This window comes from Canis lupus, chromosome 17 (genome assembly GCF_048164855.1).
Source record: "Canis lupus baileyi chromosome 17, mCanLup2.hap1, whole genome shotgun sequence".
In the NCBI taxonomy this organism is placed as follows: Eukaryota; Metazoa; Chordata; class Mammalia; order Carnivora; family Canidae; genus Canis; species Canis lupus.
The window spans coordinates 6,434,489-6,461,289 of record NC_132854.1 but is presented as its reverse complement, the minus strand read 5'-3'; the positions used below and the strand labels follow the sequence as shown (position 1 = coordinate 6,461,289).

The 26,801-nt window shown below is 37.0% G+C and overlaps 1 long non-coding RNA gene across 2 annotated transcripts in view; it reads right to left on the bottom strand.

The window, feature by feature from the left end:
* Positions 1-6,015: 6,015 nt before the first annotated feature.
* LOC140607857 (uncharacterized) overlaps positions 6,016-26,801 on the bottom strand; it is an 85,841-nt gene continuing 65,055 nt past the window's right edge. For both annotated transcript variants that reach the window (XR_012009777.1, XR_012009776.1), the window contains exons 3-4: positions 17,204-17,271; positions 6,016-10,108 (exon numbers count right to left, since the gene is read on the bottom strand). This is a non-coding gene — a long non-coding RNA (uncharacterized lncRNA). The remainder of the gene's footprint in view (positions 10,109-17,203; positions 17,272-26,801) is intronic.

Below are 26,801 nucleotides of genomic sequence, written 5' to 3'. Positions count from 1 at the left end.
GTCTTTGGCTCAGGGCATGATACTGGAGTCCCCGGATTGAGTCCCACATCGGGCTCCCTGCATGGAGCCTGCTTCTCCTTCTGCCTGTGTCTCTGCCTCTCTCTCTCTCTCTGTGTCTCTCATGAATAAATAAATAAAATATTTTTTAAAAAAATGTCTAATTAATAGTTGTATATTGATTGCATATGAAAATTCTATTTTGGATGCACTGGGTCATGCAAAATATATTATTGGAAATAACTTCACCAGTGTATGTCTTTTAAATGTGGCTACTAGAAAAAAATAAATCACATATGTGGCTTGTATCCGTGGTTCAGCCAGCTTATGATTCTATTGGACAGTTTTACTATAGAATGACCAATTTTCAAGCCTAAAAATGCCAATTGTATTCATTTTCCCAGCCATGTTGGATATAATTTAATTTTTCAGCTGCATCATTAATTATGTCAGTATTTTGCACAATCTCAAAATAAATTCTTAGGCTGCTGAACTATGGATTAATCGGTTTGTTTATTAGATGAGGTATATAACTTTTGCATGCAATTAACATTCTCTGAGGAAAATGTATGAAGGTCCATGGACATATATAATTAAACAAATCCATGTATTCATTAAAACAAACAAACAAACACACAAACAAACATGTACTGCACGCTCACTTTGCAGGAGGTAGTGTGCTCTCTTCTGGAGAGGGATAAAGGCATAAAATAAATACCCTGCCTCCAAAGAATTCTCTATCTTGGGGAAGGGACAATCTTTCACACAGGTAAAATGACAAGAAAATTGAAGTGAAGGCAGAGATGAGGACACAATGTGTATAGAGACACCTCGCTGTTCTGTGAAATTGTCCTCCTGGACACCCAGCACTTGCACATATGTGCCTTCCATATTCCCAGTGTACAGATGAGAAGGTGGATGATGGAGGGCTGAAGTTATTTGTGCATAGATAGTGGGGAGCCAGGATGAAAACCACACTGAGCTGACCCTGAATCCCATCACTGGGCCTCTCCACCACAGAAAGGCTGGTGACAAGAGACATGCAGAGGGACACTTTGCACAGAGGAAGTGCCATTTCTAAGAAACTCAACTAAAAAGTTCCAGGTGTCTAGGAGAGGGGAACAATTCTGTCTGCTAATCCTAAAGTCTCCTGAAATAAAGTGAAGGTCCAAAAATCTATTGCATTCTTTGTAATGCCACAATTTTCAAACTTTTAAGATTCTCTGTCATGCTGGGGTATACACGCCCTAACGTTTAGCTCTGCCAAAACCCCACGAGGCAGCTCTATTACCCCTGCACTCATGCTTATGAGCTGTCACTCACCAGGGATGAAGTCCTGGAGGCCAATATAAGTCTCTCCTCCCAGTGCTCAAGCAGCAAAAGTCCTCAACCTGGGATCCTCTAATACAAGATCAACAAACTTTTTCTGCAAAGGGCCAGATAGTAAATATTTTCAGCTTTGGGGGATATTCGGTTTATGCCACATGTACCCAGTTCTCTTGCTGTAACATGAAAGCAGCCATAGAAATACAGAAACGAATGAGCATGGTTGTACGTATTTCGATATATTTTATTAATGGACAAGATTTCAATTTTGTTTGATTTTCCTATATCACAAAATATTACTCTTCTTTTGAGTTTTTTTTTTTTTTTTTTTTTTTCCCCAAGGATGTAGGAACCCTTTTCATCATGGCTTTTCTGTGACAGTTGTCTTCTGCAGGGAAACTTCACCTCCCTCTCCTTGTTTTTTTGTGAGGTCATTTTTGAGAATTTTCATCTTTCCTCTTAAATGCAGAAGCATTCAAGGATAACCTATGAGCACATACTAGTAGGTTAATACTCCTCTTAAATGTGGCAGCAAGAAGTTATTAAAATCCCAAAATGATCTTCCAGGGCTAGCCACAGTGGAATATGGTGTTTCATTAACAGTCCAAAGTTGTGTTTGCACTCTTCACTGAACCATGTTTAGAAATGCTCAATGAAGAGTTCTAAACTTACAAAACTGTTATTTTCCTTCTTCTCTTCATGCTAGTTAGTATTCCTTAGCTCCTGGGAGGAGGAAAAGCATGTCCATGTATCCCATTTCCATATGCACACTGCCTGCCAGGCTCCCAGCATGTCTTACACTTCCCTCATAAATACAAGTAAAATTCTTCTAAAAGCCATTTTATTTAATGCTTGCAACAAACCCGGGAGGTAGCTCTTACTACTTCCTATTTAGAGATGAGGACTCTGAGGCTGGTAAGGCCCTGGGCAACCCCTCTCCTTGTGCTGTCTCTGTGCTCCTTTCCCTACCTCTGTACCACAGCCAACAAATCCAGTACTCAGCTCCAAACTCTCCCCAGGACCAGCAGGCTGCTCTAACTCCTGCCTTTGTGGGACTAACTTACAAGCCAGGAAGAGGCATGACAACAACCAGTTGCATTGTGAAGCAGAATGTGCCCTCAAAGAGAGTAAAGAGGGTCTGCAGTGGGGGCAGGGAGGGCAAGAAAAAATGAGCAGTGAGAAGGGGGGAACATAAAGGAGGCAGGAGATTGAGAACTTGTTTTGTCTTCTTGACTTTTCATGCTTACTACTCCTCCAGGCCCTAATCAAGTGTTTTGGTATTTTTATAGGAAGGAACTTCAACAGTCAATGGGTTTGTTTCAAGGTTATTAAAGCCTGAAGGTTTAAACCAGAAAATAATACACTTCAGAGCATGTCAGCCTACATTTAGGACAAAAGTGTTGCTTCCCAGTACTGAGTCTGGAATGTCAGAGATTCATGGTTCTGGACATTGGCATTTTAAAAATCACTTTAATTTTATTAAATTTTATTTTATTTAGATGGAAGAAATATTTCTAATACAGACAAAGGAGTTTACATTGTAAATCCAGGAAGCTTTGATGGTTAATAACAGTTGATTGCTCTGGTATATTATCATTTGTGAAAAAGTTAACCGTGATAATGTTACCGTGTCTTGCCAACCTGTCATTAGTCAGGGGGTTAGGAGAAATACTTTTAGCCCAATTATCATTCCAGCTGCTTGTCAATGTCAGTTGTATTAGCACAGCTGAGACTTAGCATTAAACCTGAGCTACAATCAAATGATTATTTTGTCTTTTTTATATCAGGTAATTGTTCCCCCTACATAGAGTGATATGTGAATTCTGTTCTTTGATTAGAAAAAATATAAAGTCCTAATTAACATTAATATATATAAAGGAAGCATTGTTTCTCACTTTGAAATTAATCAGATACGTCAATATTTATAAGAATTGTTTGTATTAACAGAGAAAATAAGGAAGCATTCAAGGATAATCCAAAATGACTTATCCAAATGAACAATCTGAAAGAGAATTTATATCTTATTGTCTGACTGCAAAATTACAAAAGCTCAAAACTGGCATTTCCATGCATTGAAGGAAACTTGCAAAGATTAAAATTACCAGACCTACTTGGTTTCAATTCTATCATGGCAATTTTGATTTCTATTAATATTACCATTGTAATAGTGACGCAGCATCTTCCTTCTTACATTTGACATGGATATTTGAAAGTATGAGAATCCATTTCAAAAATTTTGAAGCCATACTGTGAAGTGTTGACTCAGACTTGTAGTACCAACAGACTGGCCAACCCATGGCTAAAATGTTCAAATCTCTGAAAGAAGCCAGGGCCACAAGATATGTAGACCAAAGCAGATTTCCAAGTACAGAATTTAAGCTTGGACACCTTCATTCCCAGTATGCCTCCTGCCAAATTGTAGCCTCCTATGTCCCCAGTGTGGGAGTATATGTTCCCCAGAGTGCAGAGAGGCATTGGAGTGAGGAAACAAAATGCCAGAACATCTATTCATGTTTTTAATCTATAAAAGAAAAAATAAGCTTTTATCTAGAGTATGGATTGACTCATTATTCTTGCTCTATCCATGTTTGCTAGTCACAGTTTCAGTGATCATAAGATCTAGTATTAATAAATCAACTCTCAGAAATTAGACAACGCCTTAATAATTCCTTCCCCTTAATTAAAACAACAGCAACAACAACAACAAAAACCCTGCAATAAGAAATAGTGAAGCAGATAGCAAAGTTGACACTTGCTTATTTTGGATAGAAGTCGCGTGCTTCATATGCTCCTTAGAAAGACTGGTAACTTTTTAGTAATGTTTGCCTTTTAAAAACTTGCCAAGGGGATATAGACTTTTGAAAAGTTTATGATATTTGTTTGATATATGCTTGGAAATGCAACCAACTACGTGATTCTTTTGCTGGAAACGAAGTGTCACATAAAATTTCAATTTCTGTGCACTTAAAAGCATTGCATATAAGGGTGCCTGGGTGGTTCAATGGGTTGAGTGTCTGGCTCAGATCATGATCTAAGGGTTCTGGAATCGAACCCTATGGGGCTCAGTGCTCAGCGGGGAGTCTACTTGAGATTCTCTCTCTCCCTCTCCCCTTCCCCCACTTGCATTCACACACACACACACACACACACTCTCTAAGATAAACAAATCTTTAAAAAAAAAGTCGAATATAGAATTTTTTACTAGCCTATTAAAATAAATCTTCCAAATGATGAGTTTCACTGAAATCTGAATTTGTTGAAAATAAAAAAGTACAAATTGCAGTATCTTCCAATGAGTTTGAAGAATAACTGATTAATATCAGCAAAGATAGCAATTGGCCCTCCTCATATCAGCAAAACCTTGATGTTAGATGAAGCAGTTCTCACTCTTTCCTTATTGCTCTGCCTCTCTGTGTGATGTCTGCCCACATCATCTCTGGTGCCAGATGAGAGAAATGTCAGGTGAGTGGAAGGATTTACATACTGATCTGTCCAACTCATATTCTTGACCAAATCATTCCTGCTTTATAAAAAAATCTCCTTGTAGTGAGGCAAATGACCTGTCATTTAAATTTGAAAGGCATGTTTATAATACAAGGCAAATAAGTGCATGTACTGTATTATTAGGGTTAACATTAAGATGAACATCCACTTGCAATACTGAGTATTAAAGAAGTGAATACAGGGACATTTCACTAAGGAAGTAGCTTCCAAGAGACCAAAAAGCAAGTGTTATTAGGACTGGTGCCAACACTGCATCCTGAGCAAGGTAGTAGAGTTTTGACATTGTCTATCACCCTACGTATCTGATCTAAATGTATATCTAAAATCCTAAGGACACTTTATATTCATGTATACAATAGAGTAATGAGTGCTTGGAAATGAGGTTAAAGCAAAAGAAAACTGAAGAGAAAATACAACTTAAATTCAGGATTGCCTCATAGGAAACAAACTGAGGGTTGCTGGAGGGAAGGGGTCAGGTGAATGGGGTAATTGGGTGATGGCCATTAGAGAAGGCCCATGATGTAATGAGCACTGGGTGTTATATAAGACTGATGATTCACTGAATTGTACCTCTGAAACTAATAACACATTGTATCATTATTGAATTTTTTTAAAAGATTTTATTTATTTATTTATTCATGAGACACACACACACACACACACACACACAGAGAGAGAGAGGCAGAAACACAGGCAGGGAGAAGCAGGCTCCATGCAGGGAGCCTGACGTGGGACTCGATCCCAGGACTCCAGGATCACACCCTGGGATAAAGGCAGCGTTAAACCGCTGAGCCACCTGGGCTGCCCTATTTATTGAATTTAAATAAAAAATAAAACAGGGAAAATCTTTTAAAAATAAAATAAAGATAGTAACCATTTTTCCTAAAAAAAAAAAAAAAAAAAAAATTCAAGATTGCCATCATATGGAAATATGCTGAACTTCTAAGGTTACTGTCATCACAGTGCTTTTAGCATGGTATCAGCAGCCAACATAGATGGTATAAGCTTTACTCATAACAGGTCAGTAAATAAAACCTTATATGCCACTGTCAAACATGTATTGCTTATATTAATATTCATTCATTAATTCCAAAATATTGGCAAAATGAATTTCAATTATTTTGCAATCCAATGTGCTTGTGAAATATGAATGCTGATAATATACAGCAAATGCAGAGGACTCTGTACATCTTTCTGAAGCTCTAATTGATTAAAATGCACAAAACCAATGTATAAAACACATTCCCATTTTGAAGACAGTTACATTATCTACACTCATAAATGAAGACTAAAGCCACATACATTCAGTAGTTTACAAAGAAGACAATTATTTCATCCTAGGACACAAAACATCTTTCATGAGATTTCCCTTTCAAATGTAATCATTTTTAAAAAGTATGACTCTCATTTCCAAAGGATATATGGTTTGGGGTGTTTCTAAAATGTATACTCATGGATAATTGACCTTTAAGTGAGTGCCTTAGTGCTTTAAATCAAAGCCCTTTGATGACACAATCTTCATTTGAGATGTTGACCTCTCTACTTTGGCTGAGAACTGCAAGAGGGAAGGATCTGATGTACACAATTATTTTTCCCCAAACCATACCCCAGCAGTCCCCTTTGCCCGTGTTTACACAGCAAATGATCCACAGTTGAAGACATTGTCCATCTGGCAGCACCAGCACCTTCTGCCCGGTCCCATCTTGTCCATCCTTGCATCTCTAGCCCTGAGCAAGTGCCTGACATTTTGGAGATGTCACAGAATAAATGTTTGTGAAATAAATGAATGTATTAATGAAAAACTGTAAAAACCATAACTTGTTCTAGGTAGGTCCATCAGTATCAGACTTGAAGAGTATCCTTTATTGAGAATGGGGATGGTGTGAGGGGTTTTTGTTCCAATGCGGTGTTGAATATGAGCTGGGCAGTAAGGCAGCTGGAATACACCTGTGAACCTATGATCAGCCTACAAAATAGTTTCTTCTTTATTAGCAGAAAGACAAAAAAAAATGAATTTGTTCTTCCTTTCGATACCTCACACACAAGTGTATATACATCTATATATTGTTATGCATCACTATTGTGTGTGCATGGGCACTTGTGGGAAGACACATGGATGTGCTACTTTCAAGAATGTTAATTTACTTGAAATTTAATATGTACTTCTAAAATTATTAAGGAATCCAAAATTTCAAACTATGCATAATTATGGGGCTGGTGGCTGGAAACAGCAGATAGGGCAGGGCATAAGGAAACCATAAGCTCCAGTTCCTAATGACTCCCAAGGACATCTTTAAGACAAGAATTTGGACATATGGGATTGTCAACAAACAATGTTCATCTTTAAACCTCACAATACTTCCAGGTTCTCCAGCTACTTGATGGAACTTGTAAAAGTCTATCTCTGTTTCCCAGGTTCCTTTGACAAAACAAGATACATTTCAATATATGTAAATTCCAATGTATTATGTTACTTTTCTTCCTTTATTTTATTCTCCCTCCAGGCTTTATTATCTCAAGTTATTTTTAAAATAGGCATAGGCATAGAAAGGAGGGAATAAGGTCTACAAAAATCTCATCACACAGGATGTTATTCTCCCCAGTAGAGAGGGGGAAAGATAGGATTTTCAAAACTTCTAACTTCCGTACCTGACATTACTACCTGAGAGCCAGCTCTCCTAACAGCCAGAAAGAAAAAGACTCCTGAGACAGTCTTCTCCTTTTTACCTGTTTTGCTGCAGGAGAGGAGGGAATAAAGGGCTCAGTGATAGTGAATGATGGTGGACAGAGAAAAGACAGACCTTGAACCTGATAATACACAAAATATTTCCTTTGGGAATGAATTGTAAGATCTCTTACTGCAATAAGGAAGAAAAATAAGGCATGGGAAATAGGGAAACAGGTTTTCAGTATAGATCGGGAGGCTTTACATGGCTGGGGAAAAGCATAACTATTATTTCATCTGGAAGTCATAGACCAATGTTGTTAGCTACAGACTCAAAAATACCTAGTTTCTTACTCACTGAGGCATAATGGGGTTTACTAAAGAGCATCAGATGCCTCAAGACATCCCTGGAGGGGGGCGGGAAGTTGCACTTGGATGTCATCACAGAAATTGAGCCTGCACTGATGCTCAGAGGTGCCCTGGGGTGTGTTCTTGCAGAAAGGTCACCGTGCTGCTGGGAACGGTGCTGCAGAGAAAGCAGACACTCCAGTACAAGCTGGAATACACACACCCCATGCCCATGCACGTCTGCTGCTTCCTAACCTTCATGTCTACACTCAAACTCATTAGAAGCATCTATGCATAGAAACATAGCCAGATACCTGCTTTAACTCTCTCTCACTGATGGTACATGGAGGCAAGCTAGAGGGTGTTGAGTGTACTTTGGATAAGCCAAGCACATGATATTTTTCCCTGTTCTAGGATCTTGATAAACCCCAATGAATAAGATGGAATACTGTTACTACCCATTTGATTAAGATCATCTTCAGGCATCAGAGTGTGGTGAATACGAACTACCCACAAGGAGACTTGGCTCCCAGCCTTGTTCTATCCTGAACTCTATGTGTTACTTAAGATAGGTAATTTGGGCAGCCCGGGTGGCTCAGTGATTTAGCATTGCCTTCAGCCCAGGGCCTGATCCTGGAGACCCGGGATTGAGTCCCACGTCAGGCTGCATGGAGCCTGCTTCTCCCTCTGCCCGTGTCTCTGCCAATCTCTCTCTCCCTGTCTGTGTCTCTCATAAGTAAATAAATAATCTTAAAAAAAAAAAAAAAAAAAGATAGGTCACTTACTTCGTTGTACTTTAATTTCCTCAGCAAAATTGATGGCTAAAAAATATGCCCAGTTTTGTTGGTCAAGGAAAAAGCGAGAAACAGAATTCGCTCAAGATAGCTCCAATGAAGATGTTGATAAGGGAACCACTTACAAAGGTGTGGCTTAAAGAGATTAAAAGCTGGTGAGACACCTGAGGCTATTTAAGCAGAAGGTTGTTACCAACCTTAGGGCTGAAAGGAAAAGCAAGGAGAATAGCGAGTGGAGATGGGATGGCATGTGGAGCCCTGGTTGGTGAGGGGGGATCAACCACCCCCAGAGGGTGGCTCTGGAGCCCAATCTCTCCCAATGTGCCTTGAACCTACTCCTACTGCTTCCTGAAGACCAAGTGGAAAGCCAGCAGCAAGACAACCTGGAGGAAAGAGAGCAGGCAGGGGAAAAACTGTAGATAAGGGAGTCGGGAGAAGACACGTGGAAAGTAACCAACACACCTACATGTTTCACAGAATTATGACGAAGACTCCAGAAGATCACATATACACACATATTTTAGAAAGCACGTGACATGTTGTTTTTAAAGTAGGGCAATATTTGTATTACGGGGAACTTCTCTTTTGGATATGTTGTTCTTTATTCTGCTCTTACCAAGGAATTTTTGATTCTTCTCATTAGTTCACAAGACATGAGGAGCCATTGGAATGAGTTCAAAGAAAGTAAATGGAGGAATAAGTTTGAGGAGGGTAAGTCGTCATGGAAGTAGGGGCCAGGGACAGTGTCTTGAGGGGAAAAGTTGTAAAACAAAGACTGTTGAGGCCAAATGGATAGGAGATGAAGGGATGTGGAATTCAGCCATGTGTCAGAAAAGATCATTGCAATAAATCCTCCTGCTTCTCACTTTAAAGTAAATATTATTCTCTGGCTTTAATGTAAATAATAGAGCAGTAATGGGATCGTAATGACAAGCACTACAATCAGTTCATCAACTTACACTCTTCCTCTGCTTCATACCAGGGACCTATTTCTTAATCGTGAAAAAAAAAAATATTTTTAAACCCATAGCATTTCTTCCTAGACTGAAAAATGGAGAATCAATCTCCTTCGTTTGGTAAATATAAATGTGACCAAATTAAAAATGAGTTACAGAAACATCTCCCTGACACTACAGATATCTGGAACAAACTCTTTCGGAGACAAAAGCTGGGCAGATGTGAGTGGTGGCAGAAATTGTAAAGGCTGGAATTCTGGCTTCGAGGAGGCACGGTGTCCCCTGACTGATTTTTCCTCTTCTCCATAATTGTATTCTTCTGCCGAAGGTGAGTTAAAAACAAAAATGAAACTTCCAAAACTCTATGAAAAGAAAACCCTGAAATCCAGGCGTGTTTGCTCATTCTTGGGTCACATGTCATCTGGGCATCTGCAGTTGGAAATGTTAGACTAGGAATCAGACAGGAATGAGACGCTCCATCATGATTTGGTACCTTCTATTGGCAGCAGGGTCTGAAACTTAAATAGAATCCTTTGTTATTGTGGTGCTTCCATGAGAAATGAAAGCGTGAAACTAAGCTTTAAAAATCCTCTCTAAATCTGCCTTTTCAAGACTGTTACTTTGGGAGGTGAGATAACTCAGGGCATTGTCACAGGGGCCCTTTGGCAGTGCACAATGAGCCCACAAATCTCGGCAGATAATGACCAAAACACTGAAAGTGATTTCATGATGTCAAGAAGGCACCAACTGGATATTAACCGCCTCGCTAAACCTCAATACCACCAGGTATATTTACTAAGGAAAAGTGAGCAAGAGCCACACAAGGGAGATCCAGGCCAGCAGAGAACAAACCTAAGGTTAGAAGCCAGGTTTCTCCAAAAGTTACAAAATGGGGTACCCGTGGGTGGTAGTATTATTGTTTATTTGGGGAGATCTGTATTCGCTTAAAAAAAAATGAAAATCTCATGGCTACCAAGATACAGGTTGTACATTCTTCACTCCCTGCTGATTTGAAACTCTGCTTCTAGCCTCACATTCTGTCCTGTAGATTTGAAGTCAATTCCCCACCATGCTGCAACTCTGTTTCAGGTCAGCCTTATGAATGGACACCATTTACACCATTCATCTAGCTCCTTGCCTTTCTTGAGCAGAATGAAATATGAAGACTCATTGTATTACACTCTGAAGGTAAAAGCTGTGGCTAGATTGACGAAATAATTATGTAAATAATGGCAGATGTCTAAGGAAGACTAATGGCTGAAAAAGCTGAATAACATTAAAAAGTTAATATATTTAATGTTAACCTTTGTAGCTTTCAGTAATAATTCAAATCGAGGAAAATTGTTGTAGAAAGCATGGTAATATTAAAGCAAAGAGAAGAACGTCATGGTAATAAATGAATCCCTCAGTTTTCCGGGAAACTAGCAGGATATTATTTTACTTTAACACTAAAAGCCAAACACAAGGTTTTATTAATACTGAGTGCTAGTCTTTGGACTTACCTGGAAAGTGGAGACTTTTAATTTCTAATTATTTATTTTGATCAGCAACCTAAAACACCTCAGCATAAAGGCTTAAAAACAAAAATTGCTATGATATAAAAAAGAAATAAGAATTTAGAGATTGAAACACGAAAGACTTAATTGGATTTTTAAAGAACATATAATGGGAGCTTTATTAAACCTATCTAGTGATGAATATTATATAATTACACATAAATTATACCCCTCCCCAAAATATTCAGGACCAATAATAACACAAAGGCAGATGAGACTAAATAGGTGGTGAGATAACGGTTTTTGTGTTCATCTCAGACGGACAAAAGATGGTTTGGAGGAAGGCAAGAAGCAAAGAACTTCACTAAGGAAAATAATGGTCTCCAGAAAAACTCTGGGTTATTGGAACAATTAGACTAATATTGACATGGAAAAAGGGTTTGATTTCTCATTTGTTTCCTTCAGGTAAGACTGGAGATCATCTCACAGGGAAGAGAGAAAAAAGAAAAAAAGAAAAAAGAAAGAGAAAGGTGATTAGGAGGAGGTTGTTTTTATCCAGAAAGATCTAGAATATCAAAGATAAATATTTGAGAGTCTAAGAATGGGCCCCTAACTCTTCTGCTGCTGCTTCTCCTCTTTGCATTTGTATTCTCTGCCAAGGAAAGCTGACTTAAAAAGCATTGCTCACATTCTGAAAAGGAAATGTGTAGAGCTGCATTCTTGTCTCATCAGTAAGACAATAAAGACCAGTCACTGGACCAGCCTGTGTATAGCTAGAGTTCTCTTAAGCCCCTTAATGAGATTTTTTGGAATATCCATAAGTTGCCTATCAGTTGATTAAAATCAAGTTGCTGCCTGTGACCCAAATAGCCTAAAAATTTATCTCTTGTTTTCCATTTTAAATAATAAAGTATTTGTGGGATTAGGGAAATAGATCTGTTTTAGGCTTTGTATATTAGAGTAAAAACCAATGTACATTCATTTCTGTAACAACAAAATGAATGGAATTGAATGGATTCCATAGGCTTCTGGATTCTGAGAGACACATTTTCTCTCTGGGCTCTTAAGACCAGCAGAAAATAAGCAAGTCATGGAAAAAGTAGGCATTTGAGAACACACTTGACTTGCTTACGGCTGAGGATTCTGGACAAGTAAAATATTAATGCCACACCTTTGTAATGATGCTGGAAAGCTAGAAAAATATGACTTACTATGACAATCTCTCCAGCAAGTAGCCATATTGTAATAGAGGCTCTATGAGGAGCATATCCAGTTATTATTCCCCAAACACATTACATTGCTTGGTTCTAGTCTGCTAGTTTGAATGCATATTGCTCCCTGGAAAGAACTTACAATTCCCTTTACAATGCATTTACAGTTGATTAAAGAATGGATTTGCAATTCAGAGTCTATAATTAGAGCAAAGGGTCTCTATAATTTTAGTTACCCTCATCCACTAATGATGATGTTATGGAGATTAGCCACTATTATAAGGACCCTTGGCCACTAAAATGATTACTGGAAAACATGTATTGAGGTTTAGTAGCCCATTCTTTTACCACAGGAAGCCTATTATAAACAGTGTTATGCAAGGCTACTAGACAGGAAAAATGAGATTAACAATTAACACCTTGCTCAAAGGATTAGTATATCTCTTATGCCGTGATGACTTGGATTCTAATTAAAATCCTCAGAGGTGTGTGTGTGTGTGTGTGCGTGTGTGTGTGTGTGTGTAGATGTGTGCCCACATGTGTATATGTCCTTTGCCAGGTGCCTGACACTTGCTTGGAGTTTTAGAAAAAATGGATTGGTTCATGACATAAGCTGAAATCAAGCCTTTCTATGAGGAGGGATTTCTCATTGCTCTTTAACCAGAAACCACATAGTGTCTTCCAAGGGAAATCTCAATATTAAAGTATTTAACTCCTATAAATATATTTCATTTTCATATGTGATGCAATTTCACCACAGATTTATGGAGTCCTTCCTATGGGGTTCTGCAGTTGCATAGATTTGCTACATTTTATGTAGTCAGAAAACAGTCCGTAGTGCTTCACAAATCACAGCCCATACATTTCAGAAATAGGGGCTGTAAAACCATTGTAGGGATGTGGGCAAAAATGTAAAATTTTCTGTTTATATTGTTAAAAAATCATTCTATTCTAATTTCTACTTGTGACTTTTAAAGTGCATGCATAATTGGTATAGTAGCACATTGTTATTATATAATTTATAAATAATTTGCATATATTAAATGTGTGCATGGTTTCTTCTAACTGAAAGGAGTTTGCAAACAAACAAAAAAATATTTCCCGTCTTTTTTCCAATCTTTGCCAGCCATGTGAACTTATGAAGAGACTCTAAAGTGTTTCTGCTCTCACCCCTTTTCCTTTTTCAAATTCAAATTGGTAGGAAAACAGGAAAATTTAAATTCGTTTTCTCCTCAAATTCCTAGTTATTCTTGGATTAACTGACTTAGAATTATTCATGATCTGCTGAAGACATTTCATTGCTGGGGTGAAAATGATGATGAGAAAGAAGTGTTATAAATAGTATACATTAGATGATGACTAAGTGCTGTGTTTCAGGGAAGTAGAGAAGATTATAGGTGGAATGAAGCTTTACTGTAGGCTTCATTAAAACTTTGAATAACTTGTATATCATCTCAGTTAATGAGAAAAGGGCGAGGCCACCAGACAGAGGAGGCAAAAAAAAAAAAAAAAAAAAAAAAAAAAACCTTCTTCAAAACTGAGAAAAATCAAACAGACTCAAATCTGAGACCGTGGTTTAGCCATCATGGTACCTCTTTGCTTAGTGCACTGCCTGGGACATGGTCTGTGCTCAGTAAACATCTCTTAAGTAAATAAATGAACACATCTATGACATCATTGTAAACAGTTCAAAGATTAAAACACACATCAGAAAAAGTAATACAAGTCTAGATGATTTTTTTTTTAATTTGACGTTTCATAAGATGCTGAAGAACAGGAACTCATAAATATAGAGTAGAGAAAAGGTAGACTGGGAATGACATGTAGATAAGAGTCACTTTACAATGTGGCCAATCATGAGCAAGGTTTAAGGTCTGATAGAACTGCATAGTATCTTCTCTAGAATACATGTGTGCTTGGAATAGCCACATTTTTCCCCTCTAATTTTGAGGGAAAGTTTTCTATATATTAAATGTAATTCTTTTAATAGTGACAAAGAAATAAGGTACCAGAAATCTGGTCATTTTCCACTTCTGAGAATGACTATAGATGTTCTGCATGACATTTTGTTTAGGAAATTTTGAAGCTATGTGTGTTAATGACATTGCAGCCAAACAAATGACTATTTGATGAAGGGAACGGGAACAAGTGCAATAAAAATGGTCTATTAATGATAAAACAGACTGCGTATTCAAACAAACATATAGACACAGTGATATGTCTAATGATAGTTAGGTGAGAAAGATCATTTTAAACAAGACCTAGGATTGATGGAGGGAGAAGTCCAAAGTTATTGTAGGAAAAAAATAAATGAACTGTAATATGATTGCCTGGGGCTTAAAAAATGAAATGAAGGGAATGAAGATTATAAGCAGAAGAGTATTAATTGCTTCTACAGGAATAATAATTAGATTTTTAATTATAGGCAAAAGAATGTCAATAAAAACAATTAATAGGATAAAAATTGCTTACATAAACAAGTATGTTTACCTTCACGAAACAGTAATATTTAATACAATATTATTTGTTATATCAAAGATGAAATTTTTCTACTCTTTCATTATACACTAACATTTTCATCCTTACATAATGTGTCATTAAAATACACACAGATGCAACATAGCAACATCTCAACTGATAAAAGTGTAGAATGATGAGGTGTTATTTTTTTTCAAGTTAGGAAACTGGACAAGTTCTATCTAGAAAGCATAAGTAAAGAAGAGATGCAATAACTGTCTGGAAAAGTTTTTACAAACACAATGGAGTAAATAAGGCCAACCAATTATTCCTGGCCCTCTCAACAGACAAAACTAGTCACAGGACTGAAAGGACAAAAGAATAGTATCATTTAAATGCATGGTCATATGCCTCTGATATGAACATGTGAATGAGAATTGATTTCTGGATTGCTTTAAAACGATATTGACACTCTGAAAATTTAAAAATAGGGAAAATAACTTTTTAAAGTGTGTTTGATTATTCCAGGTTTCTACAACATTTTAGGATATGCTCCACAAATAAAATCTTTTAAAAAAGGACACACTGCACAGAACAACAGAATTGGCCCATTTCACGAGAGAAAAAATGTAATTCTTTCATTTTATTAAGATTTTATTTACTTATTCATGACAGAGAGAGAGACAGGCAGAGGGAGAAGCAGGCTCTGTCCAGGGAGCCTGATGTGGGACTCGATCCCGGGTCTCCAGGATCACACCCCGGTCTGAAGGCGGCCCTAAACCGCTGGGCCACCAGGGCTGCCCATAATTCTTCCATTTTAAAATGATCTGTAAATCACAAGTTTTATTAAATTTGAAAAATGGGTTTGCCTTTTAAGATAACTTAAAGTTAATAATCAAGATAGGAAATGTAGTAAATAAATAATAGGAAATATTATTTAAATAAACACTTCTAATTTCACCACTAAGAAATCTGTGAATTTTTCTATTTTCTTTTTTGTTCCTTTTCTTTGAAAATTGATTGTACATACAAAGAAACTTTTTTTTTTTCTTTTTCATTTCAAAAAGTGGTTTTTAACCAAAAGTGATTTTGCCCCATGACGGGCTTTAGAAATGTTCAGAGTCTGTGGGATGCTACAGGTGTCTAGTGGGGAGAAGCCAATTATGCTGTTAAGCATCCTACACAATGCAGGACAGACCCCACAAAAAGTAACTATCTAACAAACTTTTTATTATTTTTTAACTAATTTTAAAATATTCTAATAGTTGCATGAGATGACATCACAATTTATCATAAGATACTTAACCCTTTCACATTTGTTAAAAAAATGGTATTCTAAAATTTTAATTTCCCCAAATACCTGTCAAATATCAAATTTGATTTTTTTGTTTAAGTAGTGAAAACTTGGGCAGCTCGGGTAGCTCAGTGGTTTAGTGCTGCCTTCAGCCCAGGGCCTGATCCTGGAGACCCGGGATCAAGTCCCACGTCAGGCTCCCTGCATGGAGCCTGCTTCTCCCTCTGCCTGTGTCTCTGCTTCTCTCTCTCTCATGAATAAATAAATAAAATCTTAATAATAATAATAATAATTAGTGAGAACTCCATGATTTTTCTTTCACCTTCTCTTAAGTTTAAAGCTTTGCTGAATTCATATTGTTATTTTAATTAAATAACATGAAGCTTGCTTCCCAAGCACTTGAAGAGAATTTCAGAATATTACAATTCCCTCCACTCTTTAATAACTTCTTAAAATATCCATTTATATTAAGGACCTGATGCTCATAATATCCTCTACTGACTAAAAAAAATTAATATATTCTAAAGTTGGTTTGTTTGGTAAATGAAAAACTTGACTCTTCATAAACTCTCAAATTAAGCCACATTACAGTCATCTTATTAAGCCTGGGTTAGGAGCTGCTTTGTTTCTTCTTTTTTTGAAGCAATATAACATTATGAATAAACAGTTCACACTCATGACTCACCAAAACAGAAAACAGAAAAAAGCCAAAACACCAAAAAACTAAAAAAAAAAACAAACAAAACCAGACCGAAGACATGATTAAAGATCTTAAATATTTTCACCAATATACAAAATCACTTATTTTCTCTCATTCCTATCAATTTTCCTAAATGTACATCTTATTAGTAGGTTTATACCACTGTTTCTATATGTCATGAATCGTGAGAACATAAATAACTTAGACAAAAAATGGCTTTTTTTTTTTTTGCATAATTATGTAGATGCCAATGTGATGGGTGCTTTTGTAAGAAATGCAACCTAGATTTCTTTGTGATATTTTGGTATTTTTCTGAGGATGTGCACACTGATCATATTTATCAAGTCCTATGCCTTGAGCTTCAAATTACCTTCTCCCACGGTAGCTAAATCAAATGCTTTGATGGGAAAATGTAAAGGAAAAATAGGACTCATCCCCCTTCCCCAAGTAAATACCATCAGAATGAATCCCAGTTGGAATTCCCTCTATCTGCTGGCTGGTGCTCCTCAGAACTGTCTGGAGCCTGTAAGGAAAAACCAACATAGCTGTGAAGGAGCCCCACATCAGGAAGTGGAGGAGAAAAGGCAACAGGTGAGTATATAAAAGATGTCATTTCTGGTTAAATGTTTCTATCACTGTCCCTGAGTTCAGACAATTGCAGTGAATGAGTTCATTGCCAGCTTCCTTTTCTGACTTTTACCTATCCGAAGATAAGAGTTGTGTTCAGCCTCCCTCATATGCATAATAAGATAAAATGTAGTAAGAAGCATTGTGTACCATATTCTTTATCATGATAATTTTCTGTTGTCTGTGTGTGTGAGTGAAACATGAGTATACGTCCAGTCATGTCAGTGATTTCTTTTTGCAAGCGTTTGCTGATTCTACTCATTGCCTCCTGACCTCACGATCTAATCAATATCTTTGAAAACAGTGACCCTATTTCCAATCACCCTATGCCAGCTAAAGTCCTACTGTCTTCCTTTCTCTTTGTATCCAGTTTGGTTGTGAAAGCATCATTTTAATCAGAGTAGAAGCTCTCTTCTAGGAGGAAGTGATTCAACTAGTGTAAGTGATCTGAAGTATGCACACCCACGTTCCATCATCCCAGAGGTCACCAGGAGCAGGACCCTCCCATGGACTTTTCTTTTGCTCTAAGGTCTGATTCCACATAGCTGTCAACTCACCAGCAGTAGGCCATTTTTTGCAATTTGACATTTCCTTCCCTTTCAAATGGATTGTAATTTTTTCACTCTTAAACCGTATCTTGCATTTTAAGTCGACTTTCAAATTAAGCATATGCAACAGAGATTTGCCTCAAAGTTTTCATTCAGTATCTTAAATTTATCTCTCCATTCCATTCCACTATTAATATTTTTCACTGTAAAGGGTAGGTCTATGTATTTACAAGTGTTTCAATTAAATGCATTCAGAAACGTGAAATAAACAATATTGAGAGCTGTTTTCTTTAGTAGATTATTGGAGACATTTGCAGGATTGAGACCTAATATATTATATATCCATTGTTTTTTTTACAGATCATTGATCATTAATGCAGCTCTGTGTTAAGTGGAAACACTCCCTAATCCTTCGGGGGGAGGGGGCAACATTCACTGTATTACCATTTCCAGTCTTCCAGTTTCTCTCTGCCTCCCCTTTTATGGCATATGTGAGTGCTGAAGTATCATAGCTGACTGGGAGTTACGTGAAGAATGGGCATCTTCATTCTGCCCCTCTCCTCCTCATGGGGCCAGCTGCCTGCAGGGGGTGAGCATTCTGGTGTCACTCTCTGTCATGTTAGATTTTAAGGTCAAGGCACTGGTCTCAGATGAAAGGCCAGTAGTTCTGCAGAACCTTCTGGAATTGTGTGGTTAACCCTGTGTGATGTAGAGTTCAGGGTCCAAAGCTCCTTGTTACCACACACCCAAGGCAGTCCTACAACCTTGCCTTGACCTGGACTCCCGCCACAGGCTTCTCCACCAGTCATTCAGTTCTTGATCCCCTTCAAATACCACAGTAGCTTCGCTGGTGATCATGTCTTGTGGTTGAGTCTAAGCAAATACATTCATCAAACTGAAATTCCTAAGGGTTGCTGTGAACACTTGTATTTATGAAATAGCACTTTTGCTGCCCTCAGTTTGCAACCTTTAGGCACATTTCTTCTGGCAGAATTCAGTTCATTTCTTCAAAATCTGTTTGGATCTTGAGTGACAAACACACATGCCATTTCTCTTGGCTTAATTTTATCTTGAAATTTGATTGGAATGAGCTTTAGGTCTTTGTCAAAGTTATCCATGTCAGTGGTGAATGGTGAAACCTGACGAGGCTAAAAATGCTCCCCCAAAATGTTCTGTTTTCAAATTCAATCTATTTATCGATTTTCTCTCTTACGATCCTCTAAATTGTTAAATTTGTTTTATAACTGAAGCATAATTTCCATGCTGTGAAAGGCACAGGTCTTAAATGAACATTTTAATAAGTGCGACAAATGCATGCATCCTTGTAACCCATACCCAATCAAGATACAGAACAATTCCTCTCTCCAAAAATGTTTCTTGGTACCTTTTACCAATCAGTTCTCTATCACTGAGCTACCACTGTTTGATTGTTATCACCATAGACTGGTTTTGCCTCTGTCCCTCTGACTGAGTTCTGCAGGTTCTGTGAATCCTTGTCTGTTCTGGTCTTTGTCTTACATGAGGATGGCACTGAACAGTTACATTATGTCTTATAACAAATGGCAGAAACCCCTGATCCGCTTGAGAACTTACTCAAAAATCAATCGAATACTGAATTGTGGTGTTGACAGTTGTTTTCAGCTTGGATTTATCTAATATGATCTATAAAATACCTATTGCCCATTAGTTATTATCTCAGGGATGGAGTTTCATTTTCTACAAATGTGTATCCAACTCTGTTTTATCTCTGACTGCTATGCACTCAGCTGTCTGTGGATTCTTCCCACATGGGGTTCCAATCTTAGAAAAACGAAAACAAACAGAACTAAGCACTCAGTGAAATTCAAAGTTCTGACAAATAACTAATAATATTTTAGTCTAAGATGCTTCAAATATTGCAAGAGACGTACCTATGTTTCAAAAAGTTATTCATAATTTATCAAAATTTCAGATTCATCTTGTATTATATCTGAAAACCCTACCCTACATAAATTGTGTTCCACTACAATCCTACAATGAGGAGACAAATATTATAATCCTTTTGGCAGAAAGAGCAACTTCTCTTAGGAGTACCAAACTGAACATAGATTTTCCCAACAGGATGAATCATGAGGAATGATACTCCCTGTATAACACCATTAAACATGCCACTGGCTGTGGTATTTCATTGATAAAACCTTTAACTTTTTCATGAGACTCTTTCCTATGTGAGTTTCATTATAAAATTATGCAGAAAGTGAATGAAAATCTACATCAAAGGGTCTCAACTCTGGCTCTTGGAAGACTTCTTGGAGTAAGTCCTGCTGCAATATTGATCTCCGTGTGATTCCATTTCCCCTGTCATTACCCCTCATGCTCTTGCTATGGCTGATATTGAACCCTCTATGCAAGGCTCTGGTTCTCAACTCTGTGTATTGGAATCACTTCGGGAAATTTCACAACTCCCAATACTCAGGTTCTATCTCAGATAAATTAGGTCAGAAGCTCTGGGAGTGGGTCTAAGACATTTTTAAGCTCCCCAGCTTGAGAAATAATGCACTATACCAATCTGACATGCTGCATTCCATGCATTTATAGCAAATGAGGGCTAGATCTTGCTCCAATGGCCCCCTCCCCAGGAAGCAATTCATAGCCATCTCAAACTCTTGCTTTTATTTGTTCTCAATATGTTTCTTTCATAACTTTGTTCTCTTCTGATTCTCAGCTCTATCCTTTATTTTTAAATTTAGTGTTTGAATGTTATCTCCCCAGGTTCAGACTCCAAATATCTCTCAAGATCTTGGCTCAGGTTCACCTCTATGGCTTTCCCTCTCCATATACCTTGCAAGTAGTCCACCTATCAAGACCCCACTGCTAGGTCTGCTGGCATCTAGGATCATGTCACCACATAGCCAGCTTACCTAGACCCTGTGCACAGAGGAGTTTTGGCAGTTCCATTCTACAGGTTGCTAATATCCATCCTATGATGGCTTCCTGAGTACTTATAAATATTTTTTCTAATTAATCATAAAGAAGATTTAAACACGATGCCCTCCTCTTAGGATTGCAGATAATAGAATCCCTGGTTCATGGGTGCTCATAATGAGCACTAAAATTACAAATTAGATCACAAATTATGTAGTGGAAGAGCAGACCACAGGAAAACAAAGAGCCAAATATCATTAGTAATCACTCAAATTTTCCAAGCTACTTATAGCAGTCCCATGTGTGTGGCTGGGAAAAAGCTACAAATAATGCAATATCTATGCAAAGTTTGGGAGAAAAACATTTCCACTCCCCCACGTTCTCTCTCAGGCTTGGTAAATTAAGGGCATTTATTAATTAGCACTTGTTATTTAGGCTTTCAATTTAACAAAGAAACTTATATAAATAAAAAAATCTTGTAAACAGAAAGTTTTAGAAAATTAACTAATTAACCAGAATAGGTGGTCAAGTAGGACTATTACTATCAGATAAAATGTTGAAAGAGGTAAGTTATTGCTTTACATAACTTTCAAGTGGATGACAAAAGAAAAAAGAAAGAAAGAGAACAGAAGAAACAGTAAAATTTCAGCCAAGTTGTCTTTTTAACGCTTGATTTGGATAACGCATAAAACACATGTCTCTCTTAAATGAATTTTACCATATATGGATTTTTAAATGTAGTGACTAATGCTCACATTTCTGAGAATTATTCTTGGCACTGAATCTGTTTAGATACCACCTTTAAGCCAAGAGAAACACTCACCATCATATACCTTCCCAGATATTGTACACAAAAACACTAAAAGGTGCACCATGCTTTTTCATATAAATGCTATCTTGTTTTAAACACGTAAAGGGTTGCTTTGAAATTACATTGAAATTTATTTCTCCATCATTGTACATAAAAAAGTGCTTCTCTATAGTTAAGAAATAATAATCCTTTACTTCTCTATGTCATTTTTTCTCCAAAGAAACAAATTAAAAAAAAAAAAAAAAAGTTCCACTGCCAGTTACTTTATACACATGTATGAAAAGAAAACAGAATTAATACATGGTAGAAGCATGTCCATATCCTGAAATGCCATTAGTCTAAGAATGAAGTGATTTTTGACTATTTATTTTCCCCTGAATGGCTAAGAAAATGTTATATTACAAGTACATTTAAACAAAACTTTCTCTATGATGGAACATACACATATATATTCAAAGTTTAATTCAAGGTGTTGACATCATCCTTTACTCCACTCCATAGAGTCTGGATCCTGGTTTCCATAGGGATTACTTTAGCAATAACTAGTAAGATAACTTGGCTCAGAGCACTGCCTCTAGTTGAAGTATTTATCCTGAGAATCAAGGCATAAGTGTTTTAAAGTGGGTTCCACCAGGGACTCTCACCCTTAAGACAAATTGTCAATTTCCTGTTTTTTCTTTGTTTCTCAAAGGGATGTCCTGTCCCAAATAAAGCATAGTTCTAACCTATGGGAGCAGTTACTTTGCACCCTTAACTGAAGATCTGTTCCTTACTACTTACTGAGATGGCAAACTTTCCTGACAGAGGGCTGTTTCAAAGGCACGCATGGAACAGCAATGAGGAAGCAAATGTGAGTCTATCCATCCAGGCAAGCTAATAAAATCAACTTTGGAAATGAAGAGGTATTGGACTTATAGGCTTATGTCTCTCAACTTTATTCTCCTATCCCATGGGACATATGGGATCCCATCCCATATGTCCCATGGGAGCATCAATATGGTAGTCCCTATGCTATGAGCTAGGACATGGTTCCACTTTAAGACTTTAGTCTCATCCTTGTCAATGTTCACTAAGCAATGAGTCAAAAGTTCATTTTAAAAATCTCAAATATTCATATATTTTTTTAAATTTTAGAAGCATATAGGCTTATAGAATGAAGTGAAATGGTTGCTGAAGATAGACTATTATATGGGATAAATGAACATGTACTGGGATTGTAAAATTAACTCTACATTCTGCAGTTGTCTATCAAAGAGGGAAAAATATGAACCACTGGACATTCTCAAACAAATATGTTTGAAGTGATATTAAATGATGGTATACTCAAACCCTAGCCACTGCTTAGGTTATAGCAGATGATATAAACCAACTGACAGTGAGGGTCTTTGGTCAAATGTTGTGAATTTGCACATGGAGCATTCAGATTGTTAGAGCTGTGGCACACTTGTGGAGGGTGAGACCTTAATCCATATTCTGAAACAGACCTTCAGTTTAAGGGAGTTATACCCAATTCCTCTTCAAAGACAAATATGAACGTGGATAATTAGAGCACATAAAGATTTCAAAATGTTTTGAAATGGGAAGAAGCAATTCTGCACAATCCTTGACTACTGAGAGGCTTCACACAAGCAAAAACTTAGTAGATAATCAGGAAAATGACAACCAGTGTTGGCAATGAACCAGACTCTTCACTGGATCACTTTTGCTCTGACTAAAAATGATTTTCCATACTGTCTCTGCCATATTGTCCAGTCCAAGTGAATGCATAAAGCCTCTCTCTTAAAATTCAAAACTTATTTGAATGAGGTAACAGTCATTTGTAATAAAGCAATGGCAAAAAAAAAAAAAAAAGGCTAGTACATTTTTCCTGAAGAGAAGTAGGTGAATCAAAATAGGGGGGACTGACTGGAATGGCAGATCCAAAAGAAATCAGCACAGCAAGAGTGCCCTGAGAAGCCAGGGGACAAGATAACAGAAACATGGGGTCCTGAAGACAAATCATGGAAATTGCCAATTTTGTCTAAGGTTGGGGTATAAATCCACTTTGCATCTTTCTTGGAAACTTAAAAACATCTCAGTGCTACACAAAGTGATATCCTCAGGTGAAACTGTTTTTTCCTTTCTGAAAATTGAACTCAGTAAATGCCATACTGTCTCCTATAGTTATTTACTCCAAGGCTTAAGCCAAATAGATCCCACTTAACTTTTTTTCCATAACTTAGAAAAGAATGACATTCATTTTTAAATTTTTATTACAAGTTTTCATTTAAATTCCAGATAACATACAGTGTAATATTACTTTCAGGCGTACAATTTAGTGTCACTTTCATAAAACATCCAGTGTATATTACAAGTGCCTTCCTTAATATCCATCACCATTTAACCAATCCCCTCTGTCCACCTCCCCTCCAGTAACCATCACTTTATCCTTTATAATTAAGAGTCTTTTTAACCAAAAAACATAAGATACCTAAGAATAAACCTAACTAAAGAGGTAAAAAAGATCTATACTCTGAAAACTATAAAACACTGATGAAAGTAATTAAAGATACCACAAAGAAATAGAAAACCTTTTAATGCTCATTGGAAGAAAAAATTATTAAAATGTTATACTACCTAAACCAATCTACACATTTAATGCCATCTCTATCAGAACACCATCAGCATTTTTCACAGAGCTAGAACAAACAATCCTAAAATTTGTGTGCAATCAGAAAAAACCATAAAGAGCCAAAGCACTCCTGAAAAATAAAAGCAAAGCTGGAGGCATCACAATTCTGGGCTTCAAGTTATGTTACAAAGGTGTAGTGATCAAGACACTATGGTACTGACACAAAAACAGACACACAGATCAATAGAACAGAATCGAAAACCCAGAAAGGAGTCTACAGCTATATGGTCGATTAATCTTCAACAAAGTAGTAAAGAATATCCAATGGGAAAAAGACAGTCTCTTCAACAAATGGTGTTGGGAAAAACTGACAGAAACATGCCAAAGAATGAAACAGGACGCTTTCTTACATAATACACAAAAATAAATTCCAAATGGATTAAAGTCCTAAATGTGAAATAGGAAACCATTACAATTCTACAGAAGAGCACAGGCAGTAACCTCTTTCACATTGGTCATAGCAATATTTTTCTAGATATGTCTCCGGAGGCAAGGAAACAAAAACAAAAATGAACTATTGGGACTTCATCAAGATAAAAAGCTGCACAGTGAAGAAAACAGCCAACAAACCTGAAGACAACCTACAGAATGGGAGAAGATATTTGCAAATGACATATCTGATAAAAGGTTAGTATCCGAAATATATAAAGAATTCTTAAAATTTAACACCCAAAAAACAAATAATCCAGTTTTTTTAACTGGATTTTTTAATGGACAGAAGACCCGAGTAGACATTTTTCCAAAGAAGACATCCAGATGGTCAACAGACACATGAAAAGATGCTCATCATCACTCATCATCAGGGAAATACAAATCAAAACCCAGTAAGATATCACCTCACACCTGTCAGAATGGCTAAAATTAACACAAGAAACAGGAGGTATTTGCAGGGATGTGGAAAAAGGGGAACACTCTTGCACTGTTGGTGGGAATGCAAACTAGTGCAGCCACTCTAGAAAACAATATGGAGTTTCCTCAGAAAGTTAAAAATAGAACCACAATATGATCTAGCAATTTAACTACCAGTATTTGTTCAAAAGATACAAAAATACCAATTGAAGGGATACATGCATCCAATGTTTATAGCAGCGCTATCAACAATAGCCAAATTATGGAAGAGCCCAAATGTCCATCGATTGATGAATGGATAAAGAAAATATGGCATTTATTATTATTATTATTATTATTATTATTACTCAACCATCAAAAAGAATGAATCTTGCAATGACATGGTTGGAGCTAGAGAGTATAATGCTAAGCAAAATAAGTCAGTCAGAGAAAGACAAATACCATATGATCTCACTTATATGTGGAATTTAAGAGACTTTCATTTTTAGAATAAAAAAGATCAAGAGCTTTGGGAAGAAGAATTTGGGATACTCTAAAGGTGGCAAGAAGTATCCTAGCCAACCCCACGTCTGTTCCTGTGGGTTCATTCTTTGTCTTGAGTTTGTCACATTGTGATTATTTCTGCTACCATCTAATTCCTTGTTCTCATTATGAAATGCCTTTGCGCCTTTAAATTTTTGTTCTAAAATTGAACAAAAAATTAACATACAGAAAATAAGACCAAGAAATCTCCTGGGACTGCAAATAAGTTGGCATTTTCAAAACTATCTTTAATAAGTAGCAAAAGCATAGAAAAAGGAAGAGAAAGCTGTGGAAGACTTCCTGAGTATCAGCTCTGAATCATCATAGTAACCATCCTTCATTTCCAAAGAGATAATACAACCTCCCTAAATACAACCTTTAGAAGCTTCTGGCCCTCGCACTGCCTGCTGTTTCCACTAGACAAGAGCTCTCTTTTATCCTTCCACAAACCACCTGCTCGAGCCTCAAGCCATCCCCAAATTTATTGTATTTGACTGTAAGACATGAGCATTATCATGTGATCAATATTAACGGCTGTGCCAATGCCCTGTGCATCTCTGGAATCTACCTGAAAGCATTTTCTAGAAGCCATATTTAAGGAAGCCAAACATCTAGTGTTCACCAGGGTGCTGTATTCCTTGGAATCCTTTCCAATAAAAACAGGTATCTCCATGTTGCCCATGCTTTGCTACTGAGAAGATCATACAGCCAAGCAATTTGACATCTTTTCTGTTTTCCTGCTGTAGAATAGGCAATTAGCACAAATTGATTGGATCCGTGATGATAATCTGAACCAGTAAAGATAAAGGTTGGCTATGTTTGGGCTTTGTATTTAAATGAGAATTAAGTCCTTTATTGCTTTATAATAATACTAGCAACTGCTCAATAATTACCTTTTGTTCTAAAAGGGGAAGGAGGGGTACTTACATGCATGGATAATATCTGAAGTATCTCACACCAATGCCACTGATTTAACAATAGAAAAAAGAATGTATTTTTATCTACCGCAAAGGCAATTTACTTTGAAGAGTACAGAAATAGGTTGTTTGTGTGTGTTTTTTTAAAGATGGCCAAAGGCAGCCTGGGTGGCTCAGCAGTTTAGTGCCACCTTCGGCCCAGGG